This window comes from Condylura cristata, unplaced genomic scaffold (genome assembly GCF_000260355.1).
Source record: "Condylura cristata isolate star-nosed mole 26May11 unplaced genomic scaffold, ConCri1.0 scaffold00007, whole genome shotgun sequence".
Taxonomy (NCBI): domain Eukaryota; kingdom Metazoa; phylum Chordata; class Mammalia; order Eulipotyphla; family Talpidae; genus Condylura; species Condylura cristata.
The window spans coordinates 36,843,311-36,857,453 of NW_004567108.1; the positions used below are offsets into that span (position 1 = coordinate 36,843,311).

Consider the following 14,143-nt stretch of genomic DNA (forward strand, 5'->3'; position numbering starts at 1 on the left):
AACAATCACTGCCGAGGGGAGCAGAAGGTGGGGAATGGAACTGGTTCTGTTACAGGGCTCCCCAAATCTGTTACAGGACAGGGGGAGAGGGACGCCCCCTGAAGCCCCAAAACTGGCTGCTCTAAGTGGGTTCTGCCATCTGCCGCAACAAGACAAAACATATAAAACTTTTATGAAAAAAGGGACGTTAATACAGTAAATATACAATATGGAACACAAAGAATATAACTTCTAAATCAAACACCCGAAGTTACCCATCCCCTTGTGGGCAAAAGACAACCCAAAAGGGGTTGGCCCAAAGCAAGGCCTGAAAGCCCGCCACAAGACTAAAGCACCTTCTGGCCGGGACCCATGGAAAAGGGTCAGAAATGGCCAGACAAATCTGGGAGGAAAAGAGCAAAATCAAAATCGATATAAACACAGCCATAGTCACCTCCCTACAGGTATCTCACCCACATCTGCCTTAACCAGTCCAGGGCCAGGAAACAAGCATGGTTTCTTCATCACATGCTCCCTGCTCCATGTGGCTTCCTCAGGTCTCCTTCTGGTTTCCATCCAGCTTCCTTCTCCTCTCTTCTCATTCCTTCTCTTCTCTCCTTTTTCTCTGCTCAGCTCCACCCTCCTGGGTGGGGCAGGGAACCTGGAACCTCCCCTTTTCCTAGGGACACCCTGTCACAGTGCTGCAGTGACTTCGGGCAGGCACAGTGCTGCCCTTTAACCAAGGAGGGCTGGGCCTGAGTTTTGTCAGTTGTTAAGAACATGGACTGACCACCTGACAGGTTATTTTATCTTGCTTGTCTCTCTTCATCTATAAAATCATAATAGAAATGGCACCACCCTGATTCTGTTGTGGGGATTGAAAATTAATCTCCAGGAAGCTTAGAATAGCATCAAGAGGGTTAATAGAAGAATCAGTTTCTTCCTTTTTCCTTTACCCTAGTCCCCCTCCTCCTCCCTTTCTTCCTCCTTCCCACCTTCTACCTCCACCCTTATCGCCACCACCCTTATCATGTGCAAATGAAGCTGCTGGGAGAGTGATTTCCAGATAGTGGTGGCCCCACTGGGGCGAGGAGAGGAGTGCAAAAGCAGATATTTGTTTGCTTGAAAATAAACTGCAAAATGGATATTAAAATGCTTGCTTCCAAAGCACATGGGGTTTGTTGTTGTTTAAGGTAGGGTAGACTCAGGTCCCAGAAATAAAGAATGTGGGGTTCCACCCCGGGAGTCCTATTTAGGGTTCACAGAGTACCAGGTTCTCCTTGGTCCTACCCAGATCTCCAGGAACCATCAACTGATCCTAGAACAAACCAGCTGGAACTAACTTCCCAAGTTAGTCTCAGGCCCCGAGAGCCTGAGAGCAGGAAAAGAAGCTGATCACGACCGGCAAAATCTGAAAGTTAGGATTGCAAATAGTCACGTCCTCCTCCCTCTTCCAAAGAGACCAGCGAGAACTTGCTAATTGGTTCAGTAGGTGTGTGTCCTTTTTTCTTGTTAAAAAAAAAAAAAAAAAGTCCGGATACTATGCCTGCCTTTACCCCCCACCCCTTTGAGGATAAAGAGGAAACCTTTGCGCTTGGCATGTAGGCACTGATGAACAAACAACAACCCCCCCCCCCACACACACACACACAAACCACCTTGGTACCTATTTATTGGACAGAAAGCTTCTTCCCACGCTGCTTTCTAGATATTTCCCCAGGTTGCGTGCTAGAGCGCCTTCTGTCTCTGCAAGGCGACTCCCGCAGGGCCAGAGCCCTGCAGAGCCCGGCCTTGGGGGGAAGCCAGGAGTAGTGGATGTGAGTTTGCTTTGTCACTATCCTCAGAGCGACTTTGGGCAAGTCACTTCGCGCTATAGTGTATTGACACCGGGCGGTGCTGAACCTGAAGCCGCCCAAAGGCCGCGGTGGAGAGCCCAGAGTCTCGACCCGAGCTTAGCGCCCTGCGCACGCCTGGGAACTTTGTCCCAAGCGCAGAGCAGGACACCAAGTGCAGGGGCCGGAGCTCCCTCTGCGGGGACGCAGCGGCGGCGCTCCTCCTTTCTCCACGTCACGGGGGCGCTCGGCGCTCTCCCACCCCCGGCCGAGGGAGAACAACTCCCCGGCTGGGCGCGTCGCCGAGGTGGCGAAGGAAGAGGAGGCGGGAGCCAGCCGCCGCCGCAGCCGCACACGGCTAGGGCGCCCGGAGTGCAGCCTGCGGCTCCCGCCGGGGCAGCCTCTCCAGCCGCGGGGACCCCGCTGTCGGGGCTCCCCCGCTCCCTTTCGTAAGTCGACTGGGCCACGCAGGCCAGCGAGGAACACCCGGGGCCGGAGCGCGGGAGCTTTCCAGTCGCGGGGTGGCCGGGACGCCCCGACCCCTTTCCTCGCGACTTTCACTTTGCGGCTGAGGGAAACTTGGGCGCCGCGTCCCTCTCCGGGATGGGGTCGGGGGCGTCAGTCCCGGCGGCTGCCTGGAGCCCCGGGTAGAGACCGGTCCGGGCTCCGCGCCCGCGGACCTGCGATGGTGTCCGGGGGGGCCGATGAGGGCTCCCAGCGGACAGAGATGGAGAAGCGGGCCGGGTGGGCGACCTTGCCAAGCGCTAGGCGGACCCCGAAACTTCAGCGCGGCCGCTGGACGCTAAAGTTCCCCGAAGCCGGCGCTGGGAAGAGAGGGCGGCGGGGAGGCTGGCGCGCGGCGGCCGGGGTGTCCTGGGAGAGGCGGGCCCTGCTCCCGCACCCCGGCTCCCGGGCCACGCGGAGCGGGAGGCCGAGTGGCTGGACGCGTCGGCGCCAGGATTTCCCCGGGGTTTTCCCGGGAGGGTGAGCGGGCGGCTTCCGAACGCGTCCTTGGCGGGGCGAGGGTCCCGCAGTCTCGGGTTCCTGGCCGCTGCCCACCTTGACTCGCCCAGGTGAGGGGCGCCCAGGGCGCGGTCCCCGAGGAACCTACCGAGCCGGGATCCTGACAAGCGTTCCCGGACCCTCCCGCCAGTCACCCCGTAGCCCGGGCCCCGCGGTGCCACACGCGACCCGGGACCTGGGTGTCGAGAGAGGGACGCGGCGTGAGGGAACCGGCTGCTTGCAGACTCCTTCGGTAGGACAAGGCGGGATGGTGTGTGCGCGCGCTTAGGGCTGACGGAGAGGGCTGGGGTGGGAGGTTGTCTCTTGAGTTTGGGGGCCGCCCTGCCGCCTGGGCAAGCTACTTGGCTTTTTAAGGTCAAGTTTCACTTGCTTCAGAACGGGCCAGGACCGTCCCCCAGCGAGGTGGTGGCGCCTGCCCACCACGGATCCCCCTGGGGATCCCAGCCAAGAGGTCTGGCGGTTGAGTCAGTTGTCTTCTTTACTTAGGGGATGAGCTTTTTTATTTTTGTTTTTTTGTAAATTTAAGAACTAAGCTTGCCCGAGACAGGGAGATTTTCCACCTGAATGTAGCCTGGGTACTACATTGTCCTTTGCTGGAGTGGCAGCGTGAAGGACTTAGTGTGGGCACGCATCTTGTCCTCTTCTCCTTCAAGTTGAAGGGCTGAGAACCAGGCGATTAAGGAGTTTGGGGATTATATTAATTTAAGTGTCCGAGTAGTTTGGTAGACATAGAAGTCACGGCCTCTGATCTTATGTGGGTAAAGCGTATCTCCATCTGGACAGTTCTGGAACTTTAACTGTCTCTTAGGACAGCTTTTTGATACTATCTTCAATACTGAGTTAGAACATCTTAAATGATAACACTAGAACTAGGCGAGTCCCTCAAGCTACATTCTTCTAGGTCTTAAACGGGGACAGCAATTGCTTCTTCTATTAGGAGAAGGGCAAAAGGTTAGGACACACTGCTATTTATTTTGATTAGGGAAGGGCAAGAATAGAAGCTTCTCCTGGCTTTCAGGGCCCTTTCTGTTCTCACAAAAGAATGGAAAAGCCTTCCTGAGACTCGCAGAAACTGGATTGACCTCTAGTTCCCATACCAAAGTGATGAGAGGCTTATTATAGTCTACTTGTGAAGTCTTCCTGACCCTTTTGGGGAACTGACCCCCCCCCATAGGTCATAATTATCATGCTGACCTTGAATGAACTCAAGTCACGGTGGGGTTTGGGGAGGGTGTACAGGCAGATCAAACTATAGGTCACAGTGTCCAGACTGCTCCCTCTCTGGAGAATCACCAACAACTGGAGCCCCTGGTGCTGAAAGTATGGCAGGCTGGTTTTGGGCTGATCATAGCAACATTATTAGAAGTTAAACTTGTCACCCTCAAAGGATTTCCTTCTTAGACTCCAGGGCAGGAAGAAAGCAATTAGATTGTATGATGCAAGGTTGAAAAGTTAATATATCCGTGCAGCGATATTGAGCACTCAGCTGTGTGCAACTTGGTGGTGAGAGCACAGCCGCCCAGGCCCTGTAGCTCACTGAGTGGGGGGGAGGGGGGAGCCAGGAGGTCTTGCGAGATTTAAGAATGAGTGTATATGAATTAAAGCAGAGGCAGGAAGAAGAGAAAAGGAAGTGCATCTCCTCCCTCAGAAATGGAGTACTGAAGACCACTTGGGGAGAGCGACATAATAAGGAAAGGAGGTTCAAGAGTTCAAGGTTCAATTCTCCTGAGGGGAGAATTGCTGGGGTCTGCCGGTACCAGGGCAAGTTGACCTGGCTATTTTGTGGAACTGATCCTCAGACAGTGTCTTTTCAATTATTTCATTTCATTTTATGTGTGTTTTATGTCGTTCTTCCTTTTTGTGCAATGCATGATGGTTCTCCTCTCAGGTGTAGTCCCTGAAAAATTCCACCACCAATTCACCTGTGCACCATCCCCACAGTCCCTTGTATAAGAACACACTCCCTCCCCTGTTTTGACCCCGCTCCCTACCCTTCCCCTGCTGAGTGTCTCTGATTAATAGTTGCCTGTTAATGTTTTTTAAATGTATTATAATTATTTTCTTCCTGGTCCCGTATTTTGACCCTTACTTCTGGTTTCTCTTATAAGTGAAGCCATCCAATATTTTTCTTTTTCCTTCTGCTTATTTCACTGAGCATAACCCCTTCTAGCTCCATCCAAGTTGCTGCAAATGGCATGAGTTTATTTTTTTTTCCCATTGGCAAATTGTATTCCATTGTGTATATGTACCCCATCTTGATCCATTCATTTATTTTTTGGCATTTCTGTTGCTTCCATATCTTACCTACTGTAAATAGTGCATCAGTAAACATAGGGGTGCAGGTATCCATTTGAATTAATGTTTTTGTGTCCTTTGGGTAGATTCCTAGGAGTGGAATCGCTGGGTCCCACCCTGTTGAACTTTAGCTTCAAAACAAACGGGAACTCTGGTTGCTGTGTGGAACATGAGTTTGAGGCACTCGGAAAATAGACAGTTGGAAGCCAAGGTAATGGCGGTGGGGCTGACATTGGTGGATGGTCTCCAGGAGGACCCTGGGGTGACTTAATGACTTCTGATGTGGGATGCGAGTGTGGGATGACCCTTTCTACTTTGGGACTTGAGTACTTAGATGGTGCTGCATTTACGAAAAACGGAGCAAGGTGGGGGCAGACCTGGAGAGCAAAGACAAGTCTGGTTAATTCTGAGCTGCTTTCAAGAGTTCTAAGGGGAAATAAGTGCTAGATAGAGCAGACCCTGGTGAGCCCTCCAAGAAACCTGGGGGTGATTATTTAGAACCTGGGGTGAGTAGGTAAGTATGGGAGGAAAACCAACACGGTGCTGGGTCTCTACCAAATTTGAGCATCCTGCATGGTGTGTGCGTGTGTGTCTGCGTGTGTGTGTGTGTGTGTGTGTGTGTGTGTGTGTGTGTGTGTGCTGGCCTGGGGGCGGGCAGTAGCTGCCACACCTCACTCCCTGCAACTGCTGACTCAGGTGAAGGGGGAACAGAGTAGTGACTGTTTTAAGATGAGTGAGCCTCACACGTGTTTATTTGCCGATGGAGTGGAGCGAATCAGAATGAGAGGTTGAACAGGCTAGCTGGAACCTCACACCTCCCACCTCTTCCTACTCTTGGAATTTTAGGTAAAATCTGACTAACTGTATTGGCATTTTGATATCAAATTCACACAACATTAACCATCACCAGTATCTTACTGAAACCATACTTTGAAGCACATATGACTGTGAAATTTGAAATTTTGCTTCACAGATCACAGAAATTTAGTGATTAGGAAAAACAGGACGCCACACAATAGAGCTGACCCTTGGCTAGGAGCAGCCCCTGTTGGAGACTGTGGAGGCCTCAGTTCTGGCCTTGCCACGCCCCAGGTGATGACCTTGTGCAGGATCCCTGACCTTTCTGCCTTGGTTTCCTAGACTCTGAAATGGCGCCACACCTAAGAGGTGCATACTCTGTACACCTCTCCATGAGTTGTTGCACTTGTGTGCATTACATAATCATAAGGTGTACATATTGCACAGTGTATGCACATTGTAGTCAGGTGGATGTCAAACATGTGCCGTGTATGCATGTGTACATTGTGCCTGGCACTTGAGACCGCTTCGTAAGCCTCAGTGTTGTGGTTTTATTATGATGATGTCATTTCCAGATGTAGAATCTGAGAGCTGGAAAATCTGGAGAACCTGTCCAAGGCTGTAGAACCAAACAGTGGCAAAGTTAGAGCTCTTAACTCAGATCCCATTTGCCTGCCTCACAGGTGGGACACCTTCCACTTGGCATGGCAACAAGTATCAGGTGTGAGGTGCTATGTGAAGTTAACTGTAAAGGGTCTCGTCACTGTTAGCTAGAGTGCAGAGAAGCAGAGCAGACAGACTCAAAGTTTCTTTTCCCAAGCAATTTAGAGAGGTATGTTTTGTATTAATTTGCATTGCTTTGCATGTCATTTTATATGCATTCCATATGCTGGTAATTTTCCTAGTGGGATCTAAAGGCTGCAGCCTCAATTATGTAAGATAAAATAAAATTCATCAGGAATTGAATGCAAGCTACTTCAAAACCTAATGGGCCCCGGGCATGGTGGGCTCTGTGTGTGCTTTTGGGCAAAGGATTGGATCAATATTTACTATTTTAGAAGATGTGGGAAGCCAAATACATTTGATAAAAGCAGGCTACATCTTAATATGTTATGAAACTTGATCTGCTGACCACTATAGAGAAATACAGGGAAAGTAGTAGACCATAGGGAAAATGCCTATTATATAAAATGCCAGAAATGAAGTGGAAGCAGATACAGAAGTCTGCTTCATGAAGCCAAACTAATAACATTTAAGGTCAGAGGGTAAAGGTGGAACTTCTGCTTATGCTTGATGAAGTTGCAAAAAGAGCATAGTCTTAAATGCAAATGTGTGGGATTTTAACACCAATAAATTTTCCCTAATTTGGATTGACTGAGAAAGAGACCATTGTGTCTTCATAAAAATCTTGGACACCCATATATTAAACTAACTATAATTTTGTTCCTCAGAGCACAGATTCTCACAGTGTGGTCCCGCGACTAGCCACCTCAGCCTCCCCTTGCCAGCCACACTGATTCTGGTCCCTCCAGATCTGAGTCAGCTCCTCTAGAGATGGGGCCCAACAACTTGTGTTTCATCATTGGAGCTAGTTTTCATTCTTGTTGGAATTTTCACTTCTGCTGCCTTCCCATTTCTCTCTTAACCTTCCATTGTCCTCTTGTGGTCACTAGTTTTTCACTGTGCTTTTAACTTCCCACATCATAGAGGGCTGTATCCAGACACAAGCCCATGCCCCCTTCCCATGTCCAAGCTAATAGAGGGTGCTCACTGAGTCCTCCTCAGGCCCTTGAATGGCTCTGTAGCATCATGCTGACCAAGACCTCACTGGCTTCATTTTGCTACTTTGTTTTAAGAATTTAATATTTTAGGGCCCTCCCTAGTGGCACAGCAGGTCAAAGCACAGCCACTAAGAAGCTAAAGCCACTTCAGCATGAGTTCAATGCCCTCCCCAGAGGTGACCACATGGTGCCGCAGACCTCTCCTGACCCACCCACTGCTCCCCTCAGCAGTGTACGTCATCAGCTGGCCTGTTCTGCTTCCCACTCTGTCTCTGGTGAATCCTCTCACCGTCCCTGCACCTCTGACCTGTACCCCAGTTCTGTATGCTTAAATAAATAAATCTTTAAAAAAATTTAATATTTTAAAGATTTTTTTTTTTAATTTACTTATGCATAGAAGAACTGGGGCATAGGCCAGATGTGCAGGGGTGAAAGTGGTGGTGAAAGGATTCGCCAGCGACAGAGTGGAGAGCAGAATAGGCAGATCTATTGAAATGCACTGCTAAGGGGAGCAGCAGGCAGGACAGAAGATGTCTGCTGCACCATGTGGGTCACCTCCCTTGCCGCGGATCGGACTCAAGCTGCAGCAGTAATAGCTTAATGGTGCTGAGACTTAATCTCTACACCACCAGGAAGGCCCACTTTTTTTCTTTTTACATCTCTTGGTAGTCTCATAACAAACACCTATGACTCCATCCACAACATGAGCTGTTCTCTACAGATGCTCCTGTTAAACTATATTTCTCTACCTAGAATGAACACAATGAACTTGTTATGCCTCAGTGTTCCTCTTTGTATTTATCTCTATTAAAGCTCATCTCAGGATATCAAAGTCTTTCCAGATCTATTTGAGATCTCTTTCTGTCCTCTTTCGTAGAAACCTTTGTGTCCTCTGCCAATCAGTGGCCACTGATGTCTGATCAGAGAAGCTAATAGCAATGAGAGTGCCTCGCTAGAGGCCTTCCTCATTGTTAATGAGACTTAAAAACTTGGCAAATTTTGGGATCCTCGTGGGGCTGTCATCAGTCCAGCATTGTTTGCATCGAAATAACTGCTATTTAAAAAAAAAAAAAGATTTATTTATTTATTTACAAGGGGAATTAGAAGGAGGGGAGCAAGAGAGAGAAATTAATTGACCTGAACTAAGTGCCATCTCAGATGCACTTAGCAATATCAGATGCAAGTCAAAGTCAGAAATGCAACAGACCGGGGCCACTGGCTGTCAGTGCCCACCCACCTTTAAAACACTGCTGACTGCTGCTCTGTCCCTGGGTCCAGTGTCCTCCTCTTCAGGAAGTCAGGCTCAGCATGCTGGGAGTTGTCTTCTGCATGGAGGTGGGGTAGAGACTCCAGTGTTCACTAGCTTGGAGTTTGCTGACTGTTCCTCTGACACAGGCATCTATAGCTCAGCAGAACTGTATAACTGTGTGGCTGTGATGATGTCTTCTCTCTCCCTGTTTTGTTTACAGTATCACCAGTGTGTGTGTGTGTGTGTGTGTGTGTGTGAGAGAGAGAGAGAGAGAGAGAGAGAAGTTTCAGCTTATTTGTGGCGAGAAAAATATAACTTCAGAAATTTCAAAATAATAGGAAAAATATATATCTTGTTATTTCTCTCGGCTTTGCTACTCCCTACCTCACTGTAGCCGAAACTCTAGAACTCAGGAGTTTTGTCCTCAAGACCCTATTTAACCAAGGACTCAGGTCATTTGATTATTTTATTTTATGTACACTTTTGCTTCTTTATATGTATACATATGGCATATATTTAAAATTTTTTAAATTTATTTATACATACAGACCTGGAGTATAGGCCAGAGGTTCAGGGACAGTGAGAGGATTCACCAGAGACAGAGTGGGGAGCAAAACAGGCAAACTGATGAAGTACACTGCTGAGGGGGCAGGGGGTGGGTCACGAGAGGTCTGCCGCACCATGTGGGTCACCTCCGGGGTGGGGATCGAACATGCACTGAGGTGGCTGCAGCTGGCTTGCAGTGCTGTGCCCTAACACGTTGAGCCACCAGGGAGGGCCCCACACAAGGCTTTACAAGGCTAAACCTGAAATATCTTCATGGCAAGAATGTTTTTAGCCACATTCCTAGAGCATGAACAAGTCCCTGGAATCCTACACTGTCATATCATCCGCAATCTTTCCCCAATGCTCTATGTCTCCTCCTCTCCCTCCCTCCTCCTGCTTTGAAAGACCAGCTAAAACCCAACAGTGGACATCTCAATAAAACCCAAGTTTTTGTTCCTTCTTTGGGATACTGCCAAACCTCTTTTAATGTGCTGTTCTCCCTTCCCAGGATAAGTAAGGAAGGTACATGGTGACCGTGGAGCTTTGGAGATCTCAGGGAAATCTCTTACATACCCTGCACTTTTAGCTTTTGATTGCTTTGCTTTTTCCCACTGCTCTTCTTGTTTTCTAATCTAGTAATGGAGAAAATAGGCTCCCTTTGGCTATGCTCAGATTTGCACTGTCAGCTTATTTGCTCTTGGATAGCTTCCCTATTTCCAAAGGTCCTGCAAAACCCTGCAAACGCTTCTCTTGGTTGCCCACCAGACCCGGACAGCGTGGGATGGCAGCTCACTCAGACTTCAGCAGAGCTGGGCAGGTCTGCTCGGACCAGACAAACAAGCCTAGCTGAGTTCCTGTGCTTGACCAGTTCGCTTCCTCTTCCTACTTATGTTCCTCTGTGCCACTGCAGCATATTTGAAATATTTGTACTACAGTGCCCTTTCTGACCACCACCCGTCCCCTCCCCAAACCCAGCACACATTCTACCTGGGTCAACAGAATCTCTCTGCCCAGCCATCATCTTCCACGAGGTTCTCTCTTCATTTAGCCTCCCAGCAACCACTGTGCCCTACTCTTGGGAGAGCAGGGTTGGAGAGATGTGATATCAGATGGATAGGGAGAGAGCTGGAATGACTCACAAGCTAGATGCAATTAAGTTGCCAAGACTAGATTGTGAAGAACACTGAGATTGACATGGAGACTGGAATGGAGGAAAGGCTGTGGAACCAGAAGCGAGATCCTTGTAAATGAGGAATATAAAATCAACACTATGACAAGAAAATTCCTGAATGAAAGAAATATCTCCAAATGCTGGGGACTTATCTTTTCTGGGAAATTATATTTATACGACAAAATTCAAATGTAGCAAAATAGCTCAAGTTCTTGGATTGTGTTAGCAAATCACCCAGGACCTCACTATTTATTTCTCTCAGCAATACTGTGTCTAGTTGTATCTCTCTTGAAATTAGCACAATGCCTGCCTGGTTCTCAGTAAATAACTGTTGTGGATGGCCATCAACTGGAGGGGGATACAGATAGGTCAGATAATAATGTGGGCATATATAATGAACTCCAAAGAGGCTCCCCCTGTTGATGCAGGGGTTAAAGTCTCAGCACTCTCAAGCTATCACCAGCCACCATGGCATGAGTTTGATCCCTGATCAGGGACCCACATGGCACAACAGACCTCTTCTGTCTCACTCCCTGTCCCCCTCAGCAGTGTATTTCAGTGGATCCACCTGTTCTGCTCCCACTCTGTCTCTGGTCAATCCTCTCATCATGCTCCCCCCACACACCTCTGGCCTACACCCAAGTTCTCAGATGCATAAATAATAAGTAAAAATAAATCTATCTCTCTGTATATACATACTTAAATATATCTAAATATTTATTTATTTGTTTATATTGGGTATATATGTATATATACTCAAGGGAAGTGAAAGCAGGGTCATGAACAGATATTTTATGTATACCCATGTCTATAGCAATGTTATTCATAGTAGTGAAGAGATGGGAGTGAAGCAAGTGTCCATTGACAGATTAAGAGAGCAACAAAATGTGCTTATACACACAGTGTGTGATATTATTTAGTTTTAAGAGGAAGAAAACTTTCACACATACCAGAACATGGATGAAACTTGAAGTTCATTATGTTTCATATTTCACAGTAAATGAAATCAACCAGTTGCCACAGAATGAATACTGTCTGATTCCTCCGACATGTGGTTCTGAGGGTAGTCAGTTTCATAGAAAGAGAAAATAGAATAATGATTGCCAGAATCTGAAAGGAGGAGAGTATCAATTGTACACAGAAGACAGCGCTGACACCAGGTTTTAAAAAGAAACTTAAAGTCAGACTGAACCAGCGCAAAAACACTTTTAAAAAATGGTCAAGAGTACTTACACCAGTACTAAGTGGGGCTAAGTGTCACCATCTGGGTTCTCGCCTGCATGCAAGACCCCTCAGGGTCAGGCATTCAACAACAACAGGCTTTATTTAACAAACAGGAGATTGGCAGAAAGAAAAGTTTTGAGATCACAAGTGGCCAGTCATTACACCCAAGACAGTGTCCAGAAGTCCCAAACAAAGGTCACTCACAGAAGAAAAGGTGACTTTGCAGCAGCCCACAGCAGCAGTGGGTGAGGGTTGGGCCCAACAATGGACCGGACAGCTAATGATTCAACAGCACCAGGAGGTGGTGTTGGGGAAACGGAGGCTGTGGGCAGCTTCTTGAGAAGCTCGGCTGAGCCCGATGGTGCTCATCGAAGGCAATGCCAGAGGCAGAGCTGGAGGCAGGTGCAATGGCTGAATCTCTGCAAGTCCATGAGATGTGGAGGACTAGAAGTCTACGAAGGCCTGGTGAATCCCACAGAGGTAACTACTCGATCTATCTCTTCAGACGCTGGGAGCAGAATCCTTTAAAGCTGATCCAAGGAATGCTTCCTCTTCGAAGGCCAGCTGCTGACTTTTTGAAGGTGATCCAATGAATGCTTCTTGCTTCAGAGGCTGGGAACAAATTGGCTTCTTCAGAGGTTGGGAGCTGGAATCCTCTTCTTTATTGGGTGGCCCACAGCAGAATCATTTTTCTCTTTGAAAGCTGGCTGCACACCTCCTCAGGCTGACTCTTGCTCTGCATCCTCTTCTCCAGCATCTACCACCTTAGAAGCCTAACTTGATCTTTTTTATTTCATCCTAAGCATCTGATTGGACCAATTAGCACCAATCAGCTTGTTATTCATTTTTCTTTTTATGCATATAGAGCTGGGGTACAGGCCAGAGGTGTAGGGGCAGTGAGAGGATTCACCAGAGACAGTGAGGAGCAGAACAGGCAGATCAACGAAGTACACTGCTGAGGGGAGCAGGGGGCGGGTCAGGAGAGGTCTGCCATGCTGTGTGGGTGAGCTCCAGGGCTGGGGATGGAACTTTGCTGAAACAGTTGTGGCTAGCTTGCAGTGCTGCCTCTCAACACATTGTGCCACCAGGGAGGACCCCATTGTTCATTTTATAATTCAAATAATTAGTGAAGTGAGCTTAAGTTCATTTCTCCTGCTCCTGATAGGCTCATTTTTTAAACCTACAGCCAAATATAAAAGGGGAAAACAGGCTGGTGGGCCAAGTGGCTCTAGGGAGCCATGGCCAGAGCTGGCTGAGGCCAGGGCACCTCAGCCCCAACAAAGCTGCCTTGCTCTCCGTCCCCAAGAGACTCCATGGATCCAGTTATAATACTGCTAAAATATGTAGACTGAATCCTACCTAATACTAGGCAAGACTCAAAAGTCTTTAATGCTGCTGACTTCCAGCTTCCCCTATGAGTCCCCTTAAAATAAACTTTTTATTTTGAAACATTATTAAATATAACAAAAGTTTATGAATAGTCCAGCGGGTGCCCATCTGCTGTCCCCTTGACAGTGAGAATGTAGATGCCGTTGATGTGGCTGTTGTACCATCCCACTTCTAGGATACCCCTGGCTGTTGCCTGCCAGGGTGGTCTCTGTGGGTGGGAATGGGTGTCGGATGCCCATGCTGGAACAGCCTCTGATCAGTCGTACTCAGTTTTCCTTCGTTTGGCTGTTGCATGTTTAAATGCTTTTCACCGTTACTATCCTGCACCCATGTGCCAGTCTGCTGTTCCTGCCAGCATATGCCAGTGAGGGAGCCCAGTATCCCTGTGAATCCGCATCCACTGGACTCTCACAGATAAGGAGGCGAGATACATGACAGCTTGTTAGTAGGGTCAGAAGTTAAATTCAGAATGACTGCCTTGCAGTTTCCAATCAGCTTTGATGTAGGCAGAGCTAAAGCAGAAGGCTGAGAGGAGAGGGTCAATTGTGTAAGAGGGGAGTGATAGGGTTAAGTGTGGGGTGGGGGTTTCGGGGGGTGGAAGAAAGCCCAGCTCAGAGCTATTCATGTTTACTTCGCTCTCTTGATATATAACAAGATTGTTATAAAACAAGGTCTCAAGGGGCAGTCCACCTGCAAGGTGACCTTCAGTTATTATGTGGCCTACCCCCCTGCTGATGACTAGAACTAGACAAGAAGAGGCTTGCAGAAAGCTAGTCAGGTCAAACTGGCTAGGCTACACAGTGCGTGCCAACATCAGAATTGATTGAGTAAATCTTGGTAAAGTCTTCCTTCTGAT

At 48.3% G+C, this 14,143-nt stretch overlaps 1 protein-coding gene across 1 annotated transcript in view; it reads left to right on the forward strand.

Moving 5' to 3' along the window:
• Window positions 1–2,093: 2,093 nt before the first annotated feature.
• The window catches only part of GCNT4 (glucosaminyl (N-acetyl) transferase 4, core 2), a 29,755-nt gene continuing 17,705 nt past the window's right edge, over window positions 2,094–14,143 (forward strand). Inside the window, exon 1 of the mRNA XM_004678445.2 lies at window positions 2,094–2,260. The gene's annotated coding sequence lies outside the window, so the exon portion shown is untranslated. The remainder of the gene's footprint in view (window positions 2,261–14,143) is intronic.